General features: G+C 48.9%; 1 protein-coding gene across 3 annotated transcripts in view; it reads left to right on the forward strand.

Annotated features, from left to right (window-relative positions):
- The window catches only part of TMEM74 (transmembrane protein 74), a 214,926-nt gene that overhangs the window by 95,116 nt on the left and 98,976 nt on the right, over nucleotides 1–20,834 (forward strand). The window lies entirely within an intron of this gene.

A 20,834-nucleotide genomic window follows, 5' to 3' on the forward strand; every position in this document is an offset into this window, starting at 1 on the left:
TGGATTATTTTTAAATATATATATATATTTTTTTAGTGTAGACAATATTTTCTTTAAGTGACGGCTTTAAGCAGCTGCCATTGATCTGAGTTATGGAGACTAAATGCGTCCTGACTTTCTGGTTCCGCTTTCCCTGGCCGTCTCTGCGTTTCCAGCTAGGTTATGGATTGGGAAAGTGCTGTGTGATTAATCAGCGTCCACTAAGTCCATACAGCGTATAGCAGACAATACAGGAAAGCATTGCGTGCATGCTGGTGAGCATATAAAGGATGAGCTGTGTAATATTAGTATTAATAGTGACTTATACTACCAGCATATTCCGTTGTCCTTTTACAGTTGGCAACAAAACAGTAATAATCGAGACCGGGGGATTTACGGGTCTTTGGTGGTCATTCCGAGTTGATCGCTCGCTAGCAGTTTTTAGCAGCCGTGCAAACGCTATGCCGCCTCCCACTGGGAGTGTATTTTAGCTTAGCAGAAGTGCGAACGAAGGGATCGCAGAGCGGCTACAATGATGTTTTGTGTAGTTTCAGAGTAGCTCAATACCTACTCAGCGCTTGCGATCACTTCAGACTGTTCAGTTCCTGTTTCGACGTCACGAACACGCCCTGCGTTCGCCCAGCCACGCCTGCGTTTTTCCTGGCACGCCTGCGTTTTTTCGAACACTCCCTGAAAACGGTCAGTTGACACCCAGAAACGCCCACTTCATGTCAATCACTCTGCGCCCAGCAGTGCGACTGAAAAGCATCGCTAGACCCTGTGTGAAACTACATCGTTCTTTGTAATAGTACATCGCGCGTGCGCATTGCGCCGCATACGCATGCACAGAAGTGCCATTTTTCCCCCTCATCGCTGCACAGCGTACGAATGCAGCTAGCGAACAACTCGGAATGACCACCTATGTACTAAGCATTGGAGAGAGATAAGGTGGACGGAGATAAAGTACCAGCCAATCAGCTCTTAGCAGCCATGCTACAGGCCAGCATATGTTCATGACCGATATTTAAAAGGGGTTCACTACGATCTGCCGGCGACCAGCATACCGGCGCCGGGAGGCCGGCCGCCGGCTTACCGACAGTGTGGCGAGCGCCACACTATGTTATTCTCCCTCCAGGGGGGTCGTGGACCCCCACGAGGGAGAATAAGTGTCGGTATGCCGGCTGTCGGGCTCCCGGCGCCGGTATGCTGGTCGCCGGGAGCCCGACCGCCGGCATACTGAAGACCACCCATTTAAAAGGATAATGCTTTTATTAGCAAGACATGACTAGTTAAAGCATTGCCCTTTTAAATATCAGCAAATAAACACTATCTGAAGTGCCCGTTTTTCTTAATAAACCCCTGGGTCACAATGGCGAGGTAAGAGGGCCCTGCCCGCCAGTTCATTATATTATTTTATGACTTATTCTCTCAGCCTGTGTATGACCCAGGTTTCCTCTGTTCCCGACGCGTCATTCTCAGATTGTGCTCCCATATTGCTTATACGGAAAGTTGCTGCATTGTGACTGGCATCCTCGCAGGGCTTCCTTCCCAAAGCAAGGCTTCCAGCAATCTATATACTGTATGATTTGGCAGAGCGAGGGGGCGGCGTTTGCCAGCGGGCAGAAATTGGCACAGGCTAAAGGGTAAATAGAGCTGGGTTTTCCTTGTTATTACCTGTAGCCTACTCCTAAATAGAGTAGAAAACAAAAGATTATTTGTGACATCGTTATCATGAAATCACTTAAAGGCGAAACGATACCTCTGTAATTGGACAAAAAGACTGGAATAACCATTTACTTACCAGGTCTGGTAGAGAATAAGACGCACACAGCTCATACTGCGGAGGGGAATTCAGCTGCAGGCAATGTTACGATGAGCAATGATTGGCTGCGCACATATTTGCCAGTTCCGGTACCTACAACATCACAGTTTTTCATATACAACATCGGCAATGTTGGTGGGTTGCGACAAGATGTGTTGTACATTGCCTGTAATAGGGGTCTATGTACTGAGATTTTGGAGAGAGATAAAGTTGACAGAAACAAACTCCCAACCAACAAGCTCCTAAAGCTGGGTACACATTAGATGATGTGTACCCAGCATGACATTGGCGTAGACGGGATACCCACTTGCTGATGCCAGCAGCGACAGAGCAACGGTTGGGGGGGCGGGGGCCATGTTGCATTCGACAGCATGGCCCTTGCTGGTGACGTTTCCGGATTGAGCTGCAGTCAGCTCCGACGGGCAGTGTCACTGACGACGCGGAAGAGCACATTGTCAGTGACATAGAGTGTACACACTGGGCAATTTTAATGAAGTTTCGTTACAATCCGTCGGAATCGGCCACATCGTTAACAAAAATCGTCTTATGTGTACCCAGCTTAACTGTCATTTTTCAAACGCCGCCTGTGACATGACAGGAGCTGATTGGCTGGTACTTTATCTCCGTCCAAGACTTAGTAAATAGACCCCTTTATCTCCTTCCACTTTATCTCTCTGCGGCTTACTACACACTCGGACCCTATTACATATGCCCTTCTGTCTTTTAAAACTCCCCTGGTGTCATCCTTATTGTAGACGATATCGCGCACGATGTGCCTGATTCGGAAACATCGTACACAATGTGCGCAATTCAGACCTGATGAGCATGCGCCGCCGCCGCAGTGCATCGCTGGGAGAGAGGGGGCGGGATGGTGGCGTTAGGCCGCCATTTAGGGGGCGCGGTCCGGGCAACATAGGCGGGCCGCGTCGGCTCGTAGACGTCATAAGCAGCCGCTCCGACCATCACAGCGACGGGTAGCTCCCTGCCAGCGTTCAAGAGCTGCGCTAGTAGGAAGCTACTCTACAAGTACAAAAGCGTCGTCGCCACACCTTAATTTGAATGTCATACGGTACAAACAGAATTAATTTAAAAGTAAATTATTTAAGTAGAGGGCAGCAGAAGCCATATCTAAAGCTGGACACACACCTTAGGATTTTCTATCCAACTAAGCAACCAACCAACCAACCAACCAACCAACCAACCAACCAACCAACCAACCAACCAACCAACCAATTCACTTGCTGGAAGGAATATTTGGTAATGGATGAGAACAAATGATATTTGCCCATCTGCTCCAAAACAGTGGAAAATAGACAAAAACTGTGAATTAGACAAATCGGTTAAAGCCGTGTGATTTGAACAATTTGAACGTCGCTTTTGTCCGTTTTCCATTGCTTGGGAGCAAATGGTCAATTGTCATTAGCTCCCAAACTGTACATTACCAGAATGTTCTTCCCAACCAGCAAATTGATTGGTAGAACAGAAAATCTTAAGGTGTGTGACCAGCTTAATTATGCAAGGTGATTTTTTTTATAAATACTGTATGTAATCCTTAGAGATAATTGAAGAAACAAATATGAATTAGAGAAACGCAGATGTGTCCACATCTATCCTCAAATCGCACAAAATATCCCCATTCGGCGTGTCATTGACGTTACGACTTAGCCCGTGCCAAGTTTCCCATCAGAGACTTCATTAATGTGACCAACAGGGCCGGTTCTCCCATTACGCCAAGTACGCAAGTGCGTAGAGCGCCATCTAACATAAACCGCCGGGAACTTCCTGCAGCAGCCAGCCAGTGAGCTGCTGCAAACACAGCAGGGGTGCCCCTCCATTCTGTCTGCATCCCCACCCGGACCCTGTGTCTCCACCAGGACACAGAGTATATAGCCCCGTCCCTTCCCCAGCAGCGGGAATACCACTGTTTTTGCATATGTGCTATTGACCTGCTGAAGTCTGCGCAGCTACAGACCAGGTATACATTTTCTCCCCCCTATATACATATAAAGCGGCAGGAGACACAGAGACATACTGTACACACACTGCAGATACCACACTGTGCATTTTTCTCCAGTAATGGGGGTCATTCCGACCTGATCGCACGCTAGGTTTTTTCGCAGCGCTGTGATCAGGTCAGAACTGCGCATGCGTATGCACCGCAATGCGCAGGCGTGTCGCACGGGTACAAAGCGGATCGTTGCTGAGCAATGGATTTTACGAAAAATCCATTCGCACAGCCGATCGCAAGGAGATTGACAGGAAGAGGGCATTTGTGGGTGTCAACCGACCATTTTCTGGGAGTGTTTGGAAAAATGCAGGCGTGTCCAAGTGTTTGCAGGGAGGGTGTCTGACGTCAGTTCAGGAACTGGACAGGCTGAAGTGATCGCAGCGGCTGAGTAAGTTCTGGGCAACTCAGAAACTGCACAAAACTGCACAGTTGCAAAGCTAAAATACACTCTCTTGTGGGCGGCGATTATCTGATCGCAGCGCTGGAAAAAGTAGCTAGCGAGCAATCAACTCTGAACTTTCTATAACCCTTGCCTCCCCAGTCACCCACTAACTGCCTGTCAGCCCTGCATCCCCAGTCATCCACTATCTCCCTGTCTCCCCTGCATCCCCAGTCACCCACTATCTCTCCATCACCCCTGCCTTCCCAATCACCCACTATTTCCCCATCACCTTTGCCTCGCCAGACACCCACTAACTCTATAACCCTTGCCTCCCCAGTCACCCACTTTCTCCCTATCACCCCTGCCTCCCCAGTCACCCACTATCTCCCTGTCACCCACTATCTTCCCATCGCCCCTGCCTCCCCAGTCACCATTATCTCCCTATCAGCCCTGCCTCCCCAGTCACCCACTATCACCCCTACCTCCCCAGTCACCCACTATTGCCATGTCACCCCTGCCTCCCCAGTCACCCACTATCTCCCCATCACCCCTGCCTCCCCAGTCACCCACTATCTCCCTATCATCCCTTCCTCCCTAGTCACCCAGTATCTCCCTATCACCCTTGCCTCCCCAGTCACCAACTCTCTCCCTATCACCCATGCCTCCCCAGTCACCCACTATCTTCCTGTCACCTCTGCCTCCTCAGTCACCCATAAACTTCCCATCACCCCTGCCTCCCCAGTCACCCACTATCTCCCTGTCACCCCTGCCTCCCCAGTCACCCACTATCTCCATGTCACCCCTGTCTCCCCAGTCACCCACTATCTCCCTGTACCCTTGGGGGTACTATTGTATGGCCACGCCCCTTCCTTGTGAGACCACACCTCTTTTTGCAGTGTGCGCCTTTCTAAAGTTTATCCTACCAAAGGGAGACAAATTTTATATTCGCGTACCAAAAGAATTAAGCTTGGGCAAGACCTGGTGCAGGAGTTCCCTGCATACTGATGCTGGATTTTATGTAAGTTCTTTGAGCGATTTAGTGATACAAGTGGTCTATGCCATGCCTTGCACCACCCATCATTATGCTAAATCTTTATACCAGTTGCTTTGCCACAAAAATATCTGAAGCACCAAGTACACTATAAGCGAATATCTAAGTGACTATAATTGGAAAAGTACATAACGTCAGATAATCGCTAGCCATGGCAGAGCGTCTAAGTTGCGCCACACATCTCGCGCCATATGATACATAAAGAATAGATGTATGAGAACACATCTGTGCCAACCTCTTTAATCCCCCTGGAGTTTGTATGTTCTCTCCGTGCTCGTGTGTATTTCCTCTGGGTGCTCCATTTTTTCCCCAACACTCAAAAAAACGTACTTTTAAGCTAATTAGATGCTGAAAAGTAAATGAACCTTAGTATGTATGTGTGTATACAAGGGCAGAGGCGTAACTCTCGGAGGCAACGGAGTCTGTTGCCGCCGGGCTCCAGCCCTGAAGGGGGCACCTGGCTCCTCCACTGTACCCATAGTGTGCACAGGGGTGCCTTGTGTGCACTGCACTTGCACACTGTAATGTCCGGCACCCCCCTGATGCCAGCCGACTGACCACGTGTGGCCACTAACAGCACTGTGCAGAAGGTGTATGCAGTGCTGCACTACCCCGCTGTACGCCCTCTGCCCGCCTCCACCCTCTCCCATGGTGCTGTGACCTGCTTTTCCTGCAGCGCGATAGGACAGGTTGCGTTTGTGAGGAGACCCAAGGATATCAGTGGCACGGATGTTTCTTCTGACCGCGGTCACGAACACCCCACCATGGACATGGACGCTGTCGGCTGATTTGTGAGTACTCCACACAGGGCCGGATTAGAGGGTGGGACTTGAGGTTGTCCTTGGGGGCCCCCACTGTGTCAAACATTTCCATGGCCTTGTCGACCCACTGTACCCCTACCCGGAACAGTGCACGTCACTGCCGGCTTTGCCGTGATTCGCGGTCGTAAAGGGGGCGGGGCCTAATGCCACAAAGTGCCCGCCCCCTTCCAAGAAGCCTAGGCGGGTAGGGTCTCTCCCTTCCATCCTTCCTCCCTTCCCCTATCTCTCCCTCTCTTGCATTACTCCTCTCCCTTTCTTTGTCTCACCCTCTTTCTGTCCCTGATGTACAGTCTCTCTCTCCCTGACGTGCTCTCACTCTCACTATCTTTATCTTTGATGCTATCTCTCCCTAACACCCTCTCACCTCTCCTGCTCACTCCCCTCCCCCTCTCTCTTCCTCTTGCACCCCTCTATCTGTCCCTCTTTATCTCCCTCTCTCTTGCCCCCCCTCTCTGTCTCCCTCCCTACCTACCTGCCACCCTCTCTCGCTCCCCCTCCCTCTCGTCTACCCGACTCCCTCTTTCTCTCCCTGTTACACACTCTCTCTCCTCTATACCCTCTCTCTCTTTTACACTCACTGTCTCTCCCTCTCACTGTCTCTCTCCCTGACACACTCTCTCTCTTGCTCCCCGTCTCTCTCGCTGACACCCTCTGCATCTCTCCCGCTCGCTTCCTTTACCTCTCTCCCTGACACCCTGTCTCTCTCTCTCTCGCTCCTCTCTTTCTCTCCCTGACACCTTAACTATCTCTCATCCCTCTCTCCTTCATTACCCTTTCTCTTGCTTCTCTGTCTTTTTCTCCCCTCTTTCCTTCTCTGACACCCTCTCTCGCTCCCTTCTCTGTCTCCATGACACCCCCTGTTTCTCTTGCTCCCCCCATTCTCTCCCTGACAGGCTCTGTCTCTCTCCCGCTTACTCACCCTCCCTTTTCCTCTCTCCCTGACACCCTGTCTATCTCCCTCTCTTGCTCCCCTCTGTCTCTCCTTCTCTCTCTCGACACTTTCACTCTCTCCCCTCTAATCCCTCTCTCTTTCTTCATCACCCTCTGTCTATTGCTCCTCACTCTGTTTCTCTCTCCTTTTTTCTTCTCTCTCTCTGACACCCTTTCTCGCTCTTCTCTCTCCCTGATACCCTCACCCTTGTTCGCCCTCTCTTTCCCTGACACCCTCTGTCTCTCTCCCACTCACTCCCCCCTCTCTCTGACACCCTGTTTCTCTCCCTCTCTACCTCTCACTTCTTTCTCTCATTCCCTCTTTCACTGACACCCTCTCTCTCTCTTGCACCAACATCCTCTCTCTCTCCCTGACCCCCCTCTCTCTCTGTCTCTTTCTTGCTCCGCTCTCTCTCCCTGACATCCTTTCTCTCTGACACCCTGTTTCTCTATCTATCTTGCTCTTTTTTCTTTCTCCTTGATCCCATCTCTCTCTCTCTCGTTCTCCCCTCTCTCACTCCCTTGCTCCTCCCTATTTCTCTCTCTCTCTCCCTGACAGCCTCAGTCTCTATCTCACTCTCCTCACTCTCTCTCCTGCACCTCTAAAGGACAAAGTAGTGACAGCGGTGGGGTGCAGAGTAAATTTTATTGGTGGGGGCCCCCACACATTTGATGCACTGGCCTTAATCCGGCATTATGTGTGTAAGCAGCATTGCTACTGTGGGCTTTACGTGTAAGGAGCACTACTACTGTAGGCATTGTGTATAAGGGGCATTATTGTGTGGCGTAATGTGTATAAGAGGTACTATGTTGTGTAACGTGAATAAGGGGCACTACTGTGTGTCGTAACGTGAATAAGGGACACTACTAAGTGGTGTAATATGAATCGGGCACTATGTGCGGTGTAATGTGAATCAGATTGTGCTACTGCGTGGCGTAATTTGCATTGGGGGTAATATTCTTTGTGAGACCACACACCTTTTTTGCGGCAAAGTCTTTTGCTGTGGCAGGTATAGAGAAGACAGTTAAAATACTAATAATTTTTGTAAAGGGGGGGGGGGGGGGGGCACAACATGTATCCTGCCTCCGGGCAACTGGGATGAAGTTACGCCACTGTACAAGGGTATAAATTGTAAGCTTCACTGGCACAGGATCTGGTGTGAATGGCTGACCTGAAACAGTTTGTGCGCTGCAGAGTATGTGTGCGCCATATAAATAACTAAGAAATAAGTGTGAGAATGAGGTAAATGCACCAGTCCACACTGATTCCTGCAGAGCAATTCATTAAAGTAATAATGAGAGCACAGGTTCTAGACTTAACAGCGTAGTGCCTGAGATGACAGGTTAGCCGTGCCTGTTGTTGGCTTCAGTGTTTCTGGGTCAGAGATACAGTACAGTGAGGAAGAAGACTTTCTGCTGAAGAATGGAGCTCCCTTATGTCCATATTGTAGAAGTAATTGAAACCGTAAGTGCCTGGGAGGTCAAAAGGGTGTGTATTCATCGTGAAATGCGAGGTCACGTTACCATGGATACTTCAGGGATAAAATATTAAGAAATTCTACAGGTATATACTATGGTATTAAGGGAAGGGATTGAACCGAATGGACTGTACTGCAAAGTATTAGCAGTACATGTACTCATTTATGGGGGTTTATTTGCATGCATAAAGCTCTGATTTTTTTTGTATTTTATATATATATATATATATATATATATATATATATGAACCAGAAGAAACTGCGGCACTCGGGGACTGTTGAAAAATCAATGTATTAGGCAATACATGTCATCCATCGACGTTTCGGGGACTTTAACCCCTTTCTCAAGATGTACAAGTGTCTAAAAGAGAAAAGAAAAGAAAACCCACTCACCTTTAAAAGAAGAGGGAAAGCCCGCCTCGGCACCCGGCACGCGATTCCCGAGCCTCCAGGTCCGGCGTGGGGGAGGGCGCCAGAAGATGATGCAGCATGACGTCCGTGCCGTGCCCGTCCGTCTGTTGCCTAGCAACGCCCGGCGCTTAGCCCGCAGACCGGAGGCTGGGGAAAAAGAAAACACATAAGACAGCGTTTAAAATACAGCGTTTAACATACTAGACAGAAAGGGTGTACACATGCTTAAGAGGCTGTAATAAACAGGAATAAAACCCAGTATGTCAATCAAAGCCCGCTAACCGGCACCAAAGAAATAAAGGGGGCATTAATACCCACAAAGGGGAAACAAGTAGTGCAAGTAGGCAGCTAGTGCACCCCATGGTGATAGTAAATAAAGCAAATCAATACAAATACAATAGAGCAATATGTATGTCTAAATAAGATCAAGTCCTAGGATGTCAGCACTCCCCTCTGTCCCGCTTAGCATAGAGCCGGTCCCATGGCAATCCGTGCCAAGCTGGACCAGGAATAGTCTTCAGCGGTTATCCAAAAATACTCCACATGATTCTCTCATTAAGGCCCGCTGGGTGGATAGTGTTGAGCCCATAGATCCAGGACGCCTCCTTACGCAGCAATAAGCCATCACGGTCGCCCCCCCGAACAGACTTGGGGACATGATCGATAATTACATGCTTGAGATCTCCCAGTGCGTGTTTGGCCTCCTGGAAATGTCGGGCCACTGGTTGGTCTGAGGGGGACCCTGCTATAGCGGCCTTGATGGCCGAACGATGGAGGGCCATTCGTTCCCTCAAGGTCCTGATCGTCTTCCCTACATAACAGAGTTTGCAGGGACAAATAATGAGATAAATAATATACGTAGAGGTGCAGGAGACGATATGTTTGATGGAGATTTTCCTGCCCGTTAGGGGTAGAGTAAAAGAGGACCCGATGATCATGTGGCTACAGGTGGTGCACCCCAAGCAGCGATAGCAGCCTGGTTTTCTTGACAAAAACGACCCGTTTGATGGATTGGAAATGTTTGAAATGTCCGTGTGTACTACCAGGTCTTTGATGTTACGGCCTCTCCTGTAACACATCATGGGGGTGGTATGTTTAAATGGAAGAGAGGAATCCGTGGAGACTATGGGCCTGCTCAAAAAAATAAAGGGAACACTAAAATAACACATCCTAGATCTGAATGAATGAAATATTCTTATTAAATACTTTGTTCTTTACATAGTTGAATGTGCTGATAACAAAATCACACAAAAATGATCAATGGAAATCAAATTTATTAACCCATGGAGATCTGGATTTGGAGTCACCCTCAAAATTAAAGTGGAAAAACACACTACAGGCTGATCCAACTTTGATGTAATGTCCTTAAAACAAGTCAAAATGAGGCTCAGTAGTGTGTGTGGCCTCCACGTGCCTGTATGACCTCCCTACAACCCACACAAGTGGCTCAGGTAGTGTAGCTCATCCAGGATGGCACATCAATGCGAGCTGTGGCAAGAAGGTTTGCTGTGTCTGTCAGCGTAGTGTCCAGAGCATGGAGGCGCTACCAGGAGACAGGCCAGTACATCAGGAGACATGAAGGAGGCCGTAGGAGGGCAACAACCCAGCAGCAGGACCGCTACCTCCGCCTTTGTGCAAGGAGGAACAGGAAGAGCACTGCCAGAGCCCTGCAAAATGACCTCCAGCAAGCCACAAATATGCATGTGTCTACTCAAACGATCAGAAACAGACTCCATGAGGGTGGTATGAGGGCCCGACATCCACAGGTGGGGGTTGTGCTTACAGACCAACACCGTGCAGGACGTTTGGCATTTGCCAGAGAACACCAAGATTGGCAAATTTGCCACTGGCGCCCTGTGCTCTTCACAGATGAAAGCAGGTTCTCACTGAGCACATGTGACAGAGTCTGGAGACGCCAAGGAGAACGTTCTGCTGCCTGCAACATCCTCCAGCATGACCGGTTTGGCAGTGGGTCAGTAATGGGGTGGGGTGGCATTTCTTTGGGGGGCCGCACAGCCCTCCATGTGCTCGCCAGAGTTAGCCTGACTGCCATTAGGTACAGAGATGAGATCCTCAAACCCCTTGTGAGACCATATGCTGGTGCGGTTGGCCCTGGGTTCCTCCTAATGCAAGACAATGCTAGACCTCATGTGGCTGTAGTGTGTCAGCAGTTCCTGCTAGATGAAGGCATTGATGCTATGGACTGGCCCACCCGTTCCCCAGGCCTGAATCCAACTGAGCACATCTGGGACATCATGTCTCGCTCCATCCACCAACGCTACGTTGCACCACAGACTGTCCAGGAGTTGGCGGATGCTTTAGTCCAGGTCTGGGAGGAGATCCCTCAGGAGACCATCCGCCACCTCATCAGGAGCATGCCCAGGCGTTGTAGGGAGGTCATACAGGCACGTGGAGGCCACACACACTACTGAGCCTCATTTTGACTTGTTTTAAGGACATTACATCAAAGTTGGATCAGCCTGTAGTGTGTTTTTCCACTTTAATTTTGAGGGTGACTCCAAATCCAGATCTCCATGGGTTAATAAATTTGATTTCCATTGATAAGTTTTGTGTGATTTTGTTGTCAGCACATTCAACTATGTAAAGAACAAAGTATTTAATAAGAATATTTCATTCATTCAGATCTAGGATGTGTTATTTTAGTGTTCCCTTTAATTTTTTGAGCAGTGTATATATATATATATATATATCTATCTCCTATATAATTGCCCACATCTGTCACTCTGTGACTGTGTGGATAACGCTGGGCATGGCTAGGAGTTCTCATTGGGTTAGCAGCAGGTCTGTCACACCCAGTCCACAGCTGATTGGGCGAGAAACGCCCTCCCACACAGGTTACATCTAGTGATGAGCGGGTTCGGTTCCTCGGAAACCGAACCCCCCCGAACTTTACACGGGTCCGAGGCATACTCGGATTCTCCCGTATGGCTCGGTTAACCCGAGCGCGCCCGAACGTCATCATCCCGCTGTCGGATTCTTGCGAGATTCGGATTCTATATAAGCAGCCGCGCATCGCCGCCATTTTCACTCGTGAATTGTTAGGGAGAGGACGTGGCTGGCATCCTCTCCGTTTATTGTTGAACTTGATAGTGCTTTATTGCTTAATTGTGGGGAGGACTGGGGAGCAGCTGTATAATATAGGAGGAGTACAGTGCAGAGTTTTGCTGATCAGTGACCACCAGTTTTATCCGTTCTCTGCCTGAAAAAAATGCTCCTTATCTGTGCTCAGTGTGCTGCATATATCTGTGCTCACACTGCTTAATTGTGGGGACTGGGGAGCAGCTGTATTATATAGCAGGAGTACAGTGCAGAGTTTTGCTGACAGTGACCACCAGTATACGTTGTCTGCCTGAAAAACACTCCATATCTGTGCTCAGTGTGCTGCTTTATTGTGGGGACTGGGGACCACCAGTATAATATTATATAGGAGGAGTACAGTGCAGAGTTTTGCTGACCAGTGACCACCAGCATACGTTGTCTGCCTGAAAAACACTCCATATCTGTGCTGCATTGTAGACAGTATATAGTAGGAGTACAGTGCATAATTTTGCTGACCACCAGTATATAATATATAGCAGTACGGTACAGTAGGCCACTGCTGTACCTACCTCTGTGTCGTCAAGTATACTATCCATCCATACCTGTGGTGCATTTCAGTTTTGCACAGTTTGCTGACCACCAGTATATTATATATAGCATTACGGTACAGTAGGCCACTGCTGTACCTACCTCTGTGTCGTCAAGTATACTATCCATCCATACCTGTGGTGCATTTCAGTTTTGCACAGTTTGCTGACCACCAGTATATAATATATAGCAGTACGGTACAGTAGGCCACTGCTGTACCTACCTCTGTGTCGTCAAGTATACTATCCATCCATACCTGTGGTGCATTTCAGTTTTGCACAGTTTGCTGACCACCAGTATATAATATATAGCATTACGGTACAGTAGGCCACTGCTGTACCTACCTCTGTGTCGTCAAGTATACTATCCATCCATACCTGTGGTGCATTTCAGTTTTGCAGTTTGCTGACCACCAGTATATAATATATAGCAGTACGGTACAGTAGGCCACTGCTGTACCTACCTCTGTGTCGTCAAGTATACTATCCATCCATACCTGTGGTGCATTTCAGTTTTGCACAGTTTGCTGACCACCAGTATATAATATATAGCAGTACGGTACAGTAGGCCACTGCTGTACCTACCTCTGTGTCGTCAAGTATACTATCCATCCATACCTGTGGTGCATTTCAGTTTTGCACAGTTTGCTGACCACCAGTATATAATATATAGCAGTACGGTACAGTAGGCCACTGCTGTACCTACCTCTGTGTCGTCAAGTATACTATCCATCCATACCTGTGGTGCATTTCATTTTTGCACAGTTTGCTGACCACCAGTATATAATATATAGCATTACGGTACAGTAGGCCACTGCTGTACCTACCTCTGTGTCGTCAAGTATACTATCCATCCATACCTGTGGTGCATTTCAGTTTTGCACAGTTTGCTGACCACCAGTATATAATATATAGCATTACGGTACAGTAGGCCACTGCTGTACCTACCTCTGTGTCGTCAAGTATACTATCCATCCATACCTGTGGTGCATTTCAGTTTTGCACAGTTTGCTGACCACCAGTATATAATATATAGCATTACGGTATAGTAGGCCACTGCTGTACCTACCTCTGTGTCGTCAAGTATACTATCCATCCATACCTGTGGTGCATTTCAGTTTTGCACAGTTTGCTGACCACCAGTATATAATATATAGCAGTACGGTACAGTAGGCCACTGCTGTACCTACCTCTGTGTCGTCAAGTATACTATCCATCCATACCTGTGGTGCATTTCAGTTTTGCACAGTTTGCTGACCACCAGTATATAATATATAGCAGTACGGTACAGTAGGCCACTGCTGTACCTACCTCTGTGTCGTCAAGTATACTATCCATCCATACCTGTGGTGCATTTCAGTTTTGCACAGTTTGCTGACCACCAGTATATAATATATAGCAGTACGGTACAGTAGGCCACTGCTGTACCTACCTCTGTGTCGTCAAGTATACTATCCATCCATACCTGTGGTGCATTTCAGTTGTGCGCAGTATATATAGTAGTAGGCCATTGCTATTGATACTGGCATATAATTCCACACATTAAAAAATGGAGAACAAAAATGTGGAGGTTAAAATAGGGAAAGATCAAGATCCACTTCCACCTCGTGCTGAAGCTGCTGCCACTAGTCATGGCCGAGACAATGAAATGCCATCAACGTCGTCTGCCAAGGCCAATGCCCAATGTCATAGCAGAGAGCATGTAAAATCAAAAAAACAAAAGTTCAGTAAAATGACCCAAAAATCAAAATTGAAAGCGTCTGATGAGAAGCGTATACTTGCCAATTTGCCATTTACGACACGGAGTGGCAAGGAACGGCTGAGGCCCTGGCCTATGTTCATGGCTAGTGGTTCAGATTCACATGAGGATGGAAGCACTCATCCTCTCGCTAGAAAAATTAAAAGACAAGCTGGCAAAAGCACAGCAAAGAACTGTGCGTTCTTCTAAATCACAAATCCCCAAGGAGAGTCCAGTTGTGTCGGTTGCGATGCCTGACCTTCCCAACACTGGACGGGAAGAGCTTGCGCCTTCCACCATTTGCACGCCCCCTGCAAGTGCTGGGAGGAGCACCCGCAGTCCAGTTCCTGATAGTCAAATTGAAGATGTCACTGTTGAAGTACACCAGGATGAGGATATGGGTGTTGCTGGCACTGGGTAGGAAATTGACAAGGAGGATTCTGATGGTGAGGTGGTTTGTTTAAGTCAGGCACCCGGGGAGACACCTGTTGTCCGTGGGACGAATATGGCTATTGACATGCCTGGTCAAAATACAAAAAAATCAGCTCTTCGGTGTGGAATTATTTCAACACAAATGCGGACAACAGGTGTCAAGCCGTGTGTTGCCTTTGTCAAGCTGTAATAAGTAGGGGTAAGGACGTTAACCACCTAGGAACATCCTCCCTTATACGTCACCTGGACCGCATTCATCAGAAGTCAGTGACAAGTTCAAAAACTTTGGATGATAGCGAAAGCAGTCCACTGACCACTAAATCCCTTCCTCTTGTAACCAAGCTCCTGCAAACCACACCACCAACTCCCTCAGTGTCAATTTCCACCTTACACAGGAAAGCCAATAGTCCTGCAGGCCATGTCACTGGCAAGTATGACGAGTCCTCTCCTGCCTGGGATTCCTCCGATGCATCCTTGAGTGTAACGCCTACTGCTGCTGCTGGCGCTGCTGTTGTTGCTGCTGGGAGTCGATCGTCATCCCAGAGGGGAAGTCGGAAGACCACTTGTACTACTTCCAGTAAGCAATTGACTGTCCAACAGTCCTTTGCGAGGAAGATTAAATATCACAGCAGTCATCCTGCTGCAAAGCGGATAACTCAGGCCTTGGCAGCCTGGGCGGTGAGAAACGTGGTTCCGGTATCCACCGTTAATTCAGAGGCAACTAGAGACTTGATTAAGGTACTGTGTCCCCGGTACCAAATACCATCTAGGTTCCATTTCTCTAGGCAGGCGATACCGAAAATGTACACAGACTTCAGAAAAAGAGTCACCAGTGTCCTAAAAAATGCAGTTGTACCCAATGTCCACTTAACCACGGACATGTGGACAAGTGGAGCAGGGCAGACTCAGGACTATATGACTGTGACAGCCCACTGGGTAGATGTATTGCCTCCCGCAGCAAGAACAGCAGCGGCAGCACCAGTAGCAGCAGCTCGCAAATGCCAACTCGTTCCTAGGCAGGCTACGCTTTGTATCACCGCTTTCCAGAAGAGGCACACAGCTGACAACCTCTTACGGAAACTGAGGAACATCATCGCAGAATGGCTTACCCCAATTGGACTCTCCTGGGGATTTGTGACATCGGACAATGCCACCAATATTGTGCGTGCATTACATCTGGGCAAATTCCAGCACGTCCCATGTTTTGCACATACATTGAATTTGGTGGTGCAGAATTATTTAAAAAACGACAGGGGCGTGCAAGAGATGCTGTCGGTGGCCCGAAGAATTGCGGGCCACTTTCGGCATTCAGCCACCGCGTGCCGAAGACTGGAGCACCACCAAACATTCCTGAACCTGCCCTGCCATCATCTGAAGCAAGAGGTGGTAACGAGGTGGAATTCAACCCTCTATATGCTTCAGAGGATGGAGGAGCAGCAAAAGGCCATTCAAGCCTATACATCTGCCCACGATATAGGCAAAGGAGGGGGAATGCACCTGACTCAAGCGCAGTGGAGAATGATTTCAACGTTGTGCAAGGTTCTGCAACCCTTTGAACTTGCCACACGTGAAGTCAGTTCAGACACTGCCAGCCTGAGTCAGGTCATTCCCCTCATCAGGCTTTTGCAGAAGAAGCTGGAGACATTGAAGGAGGAGCTAAAACAGAGCGATTCCGCTAGGCATGTGGGACTGGTGGATGGAGCCCTTAATTCGCTTAACCAGGATTCACGGGTGGTCAATCTGTTGAATTCAGAGCACTACATTTTGGCCACCGTGCTCGATCCTAGATTTAAAACCTACGTTGTATCTCTCTTTCCGGCAGACACAAGTCTGCAGAGGTTCAAAGACCTGCTGGTGAGAAAATTGTCAAGTCAAGCGGAACGTGACCCGTCAACATCTCCTCCTTCACATTCTCCCGCAACTGGGGGTGCGAGGAAAAGGCTAAGAATTCCGAGCCCACCCGCTGGCGGTGATGCAGGGCAGTCTGGAGCGAGTGCTGACATCTGGTCCGGACTGAAGGACCTGCCAACGATTACTGACATGTCGTCTACTGTCACTGCATATGATTCTCTCACCATTGAAAGAATGGTGGAGGATTATATGAGTGACCGCATCCAAGTAGGCACGTCAGACAGTCCGTACGTATACTGGCAGGAAAAAGAGGCAATTTGGAGGCCCTTGCAGAAACTGGCTTTATTCTACCTAAATTGCCCTCCCTCCAGTGTGTACTCCGAAAGAGTGTTTAGTGCAGCCGCTCACCTTGTCAGCAATCGGCGTACGAGGTTACTTCCAGAAAATGTGGAGAAGATGATGTTCATCAAAATGAATTATAATCAATTCCTCCGTGGAGACATTCACCAGCAGCAATTTTTTTGAAGTGCCATCCTGCCTGACACTGCAGTGCCACTCCTAGATGGGCCAGGTGTTTGTGTCGGCCACTTGGGTCGCTTAGCTTAGTCACACAGCGACCTTGGTGCGCCTCTTTTTTTCTTTGCATCATGTGCTGTTTGGGGACAATTTTTTTGAAGTGCCATCCTGCCTGACACTGCAGTGCCACTCCTAGATGGGCCAGGTGTTTGTGTCGGCCACTTGGGTCGCTTAGCTTAGTCACACAGCGACCTCTGTGCAAATTTTAGGACTAAAAATAATATTGTGAGGTGTGAGGTGTTCAGAATAGACTGAAAATGAGTGTATATTATGGTTATTGAGGTTAATAATACTATGGGATCAAAATGACCCCCAAATTCTATGATTTAAGCTGTTTTTGAGGGGTTTTTGTAAAAAAACACCCGAATCCAAAACACACCCAAATCCGACAAAAAATTTTCAGGGAGGTTTTGCCAAAACGCGTCCGAATCCAAAACACGGCCGCGGAACCGAATCCAAAACCAAAACACAAAACCCGAAAAATGTCCGGTCCACATCACTAGTTACATCCAATGGGAGGCTCTGCCCTTTGGCTGCTGTGTGTTCAGTGGTGTTCACAGAGCAGGATTAACAATGGGGCTGATGGAGCTGCAGCTCCAGGTCCACACCCCAAAAAAACGAGATTTATGGTAAGAACTTACCTTTGTTAAATCTCTTTCTACGAGGTCCACTGGGCTCCACAAGGATAGACATAGGGGTGTAGAGTAGGATCTTGATCCGAGGCACCAACAGGCTGAAAAGCATTGACTGTTCCCAGAATGCATAGCGCCGCCTCCTCTATAACCCCGCCTACCTGCACAGGAGCTCAGTTTTTAGTTGACCAGCCCAATGCAGTAGCAGGAAAAGAGACGACAACGGTTAGTAGCCACATACACCACACTCTCACGACAGGAGAAGTGTCAGCGGCTAATGCCATACCAACCCAAAGAAGCTAAGTACGTCAGGGTGGGCGCCTTGTGGAGCCCAGTGTACCTCGCCGAAAGAGATTTAACAAAGGTAAGTTCTTACCATATATCTCGTTTTCTGCTGCGGGGTACACTGGGCTCCACAAGGATAGACATAGGGGATGTCCTAAAGCAGTTCCTTATGGGAGGGGACGCACTGTAGCGGGCACAAGAACCCGGCGTCCAAAGGAAGCATCCTGGGAAGCGACAGTATCGAAGGCATAGAACCTTATGAACGTGTTCACTGAGGACCACGTAGGCGCCTTGCACAATTGTTCAAGGGTCGCACCACGGCGGGCCGCCCAGGAAGGTCCAACAGACCGAGTAGAATGGGCCGTAATGTGGGCAAGAGCTGATAGACCAGCCCTCACATAAGCATGTGCAATCACCATTCTAATCCATCTGGCCAAAGTTTGCTTGTGAGCAGGCCAGCCCCGTTTGTGAAATCCAAACAGCACAAAGAGAGAATCAGATTTCCTAATAGAAGCAGTTCTCTTCACATAGATACGGAGAGCCCGTACCACATCCAAAGACCACTCTTTGGGAGACAGATCAGGAGAAACAAGTGCCGGAACCACAATCTCCTGGTTAAGGTGGAACGAAGAAACCACCTTAGGTAAATAACCGGGGGCGAGTCCTAAGAACCGCCCGGTCACGGTGAAATATCAGATATGGGGAACTACAAGACAAGGCACCCAAATCCGACACTCTTCTAGCTGAAGCAATAGCCAGCAGAAACACCACCTTAAGGGAAAGCCACTTAAGATCAGCTGAACCAAGAGGTTCAAACGGAGACTCTTGTAAAGCCTCCAAAACCACCGACAAGTCCCAAGGAGCCACAGGCGGGACATAGGGAGGTTGGATACGCAACACACCCTGAGTAAAGGTATGCACATCAGGTAAGGTCGCAATCTTTCTCTGAAACCACACCGACAAGGCAGATATTTGAACCTTGAGGGAGGCCAGACGCAGGCCTAAGTCCAGGCCCTGCTGAAGAAAAGCCAACAACTTGGCTATACTAAACTTGGAAGCGTCATAATCGTTAGATGTGCACCAAACAAAGTAAGAATGCCAGACCCTATAGTAAATCCGAGCCGAAGCCGGTTTCCGGGCCCGCAACATAGTTTGAATGACCGCCTCAGAAAACCCTTTAGCCCTTAAGACGGAAGCTTCAAGAGCCATGCCGTCAAAGAGAGCCGGGCTAGGTCCTGGTAGACACAGGGGCCCTGAACGAGGAGGTCTGGGCATTGTGGAAGTAGAATTGGATGCTCTGACGATAGGCCTTGCAGGTCTGAGAACCAGTGCCGTCTGGGCCACGCCGGAGCTATGAGAAGCAGATTTCCTTTTTCTTGCTTGAACTTCCGAATTACCCTGGGCAGGAGTGACACTGGAGGGAACACGTACAGCAGCCGAAACCTCCACGGCACCGCCAGCACATCCTCGAATGCTGCTTGAGGATCCCTTGTCCTTGCTCCGAAGACCGGAACCTTGTGATTGTGTCGAGACACCATCAGATCTACGTCTGGAAGGCCCCACTTTTCCAGTAGGAGTTGAAACACTTCTGGATCGAGGCTCCACTCGCTGGCATGTACGTCCTGACGACTGAGAAAGTCCGCTTCCCAATTCAGGACAGGACTCCCGGAATGAATATTGCCGATATGGCCGGTAGATGGCATTCCGCCCAATGTAGAATCCGTGAGACTTCCTTCCTTGCCAAACGGCTTTGAGTGCCGCCTTGATGATTTATGTAAGCCACTGTGGTGGCGTTGTCCGACTGTACTTGAACAGGATGGTTCTGAATTAAATGCTGGGCCAGGTTCAACGCATTGAAGACCGCCTGCAATTCCAGAATGTTGATCGAGTGGAGAGATTCCTCCTTGGTCCACCGACCCTGAAGGGAGTGTTGCTCCAGCACCGCGCCCCAACCTCTTAGACTGGCATCTGTCTTCAACAGGACCCAGTTGGATATCCAGAAGGGACGGCCCCTGCACAATTGTCGGTCCTGGAGCCACCAGAGCAGCGACAGACGGACCTCCGGAGTCAATGAGATCATGTGAGGCCTGATCCGGTGAGGCAGGCCGTCCCACTTGGCTAGAATCAGCTCCTGGAGGGGGCGAGAATGGAATTGAGCATACTCCACCATGTCGAATGCTGATACCATGAGGCCCAGCACCTGCATCGCCGAATGTATCGACACTTGCGGACGAGAAAGGAAGCAACAAATCCTGTCCTGAAGCTTCAGGACTTTCTCCTGAGACAAGAACAACCTCTGGTTGTGAGTGTCCAATAGCGCTACCAGGTGCACCATGCTCTGAGCATGGACCAGGGAGGATTTCTTCCAGTTGATGAGCCACCCCTGGGCTTGTAGAAACCGGACAGTCATATCCAGATGACGTAGGAGAAGTTCTGGGGAATTTGCCAGGATTAACAAGTCGTCCAGATACGGCAGTATCCTGACCCCTTGACGGCGAAGTACCACCGTCATCACCGACTCGCGGAGCCATAGTTAAACCAAAAGGTTACGCCCGAAACTGGTAATGGAGGTTGCCAATTGCAAACCTCAGGTATTGCTGATGTGACGCTGCTATAGAAATATGTAGGTAAGCATCCTGTATGTCCAGGGAGACCATGTAGTCCCCAGGTTCCAAGGCTAGAACTATAGAGCGAAGGGTTTCCATACGGAACTTGGAAACCTTCACAAACCTGTTCAATGCCTTGAGGTTGAGAATAGGCCGGGAGGACCCATTCGGTTTCGGGACTAGAA

This window comes from Pseudophryne corroboree, chromosome 5, assembly GCF_028390025.1.
Source record: "Pseudophryne corroboree isolate aPseCor3 chromosome 5, aPseCor3.hap2, whole genome shotgun sequence".
NCBI classification, from domain to species: Eukaryota; Metazoa; Chordata; class Amphibia; order Anura; family Myobatrachidae; genus Pseudophryne; species Pseudophryne corroboree.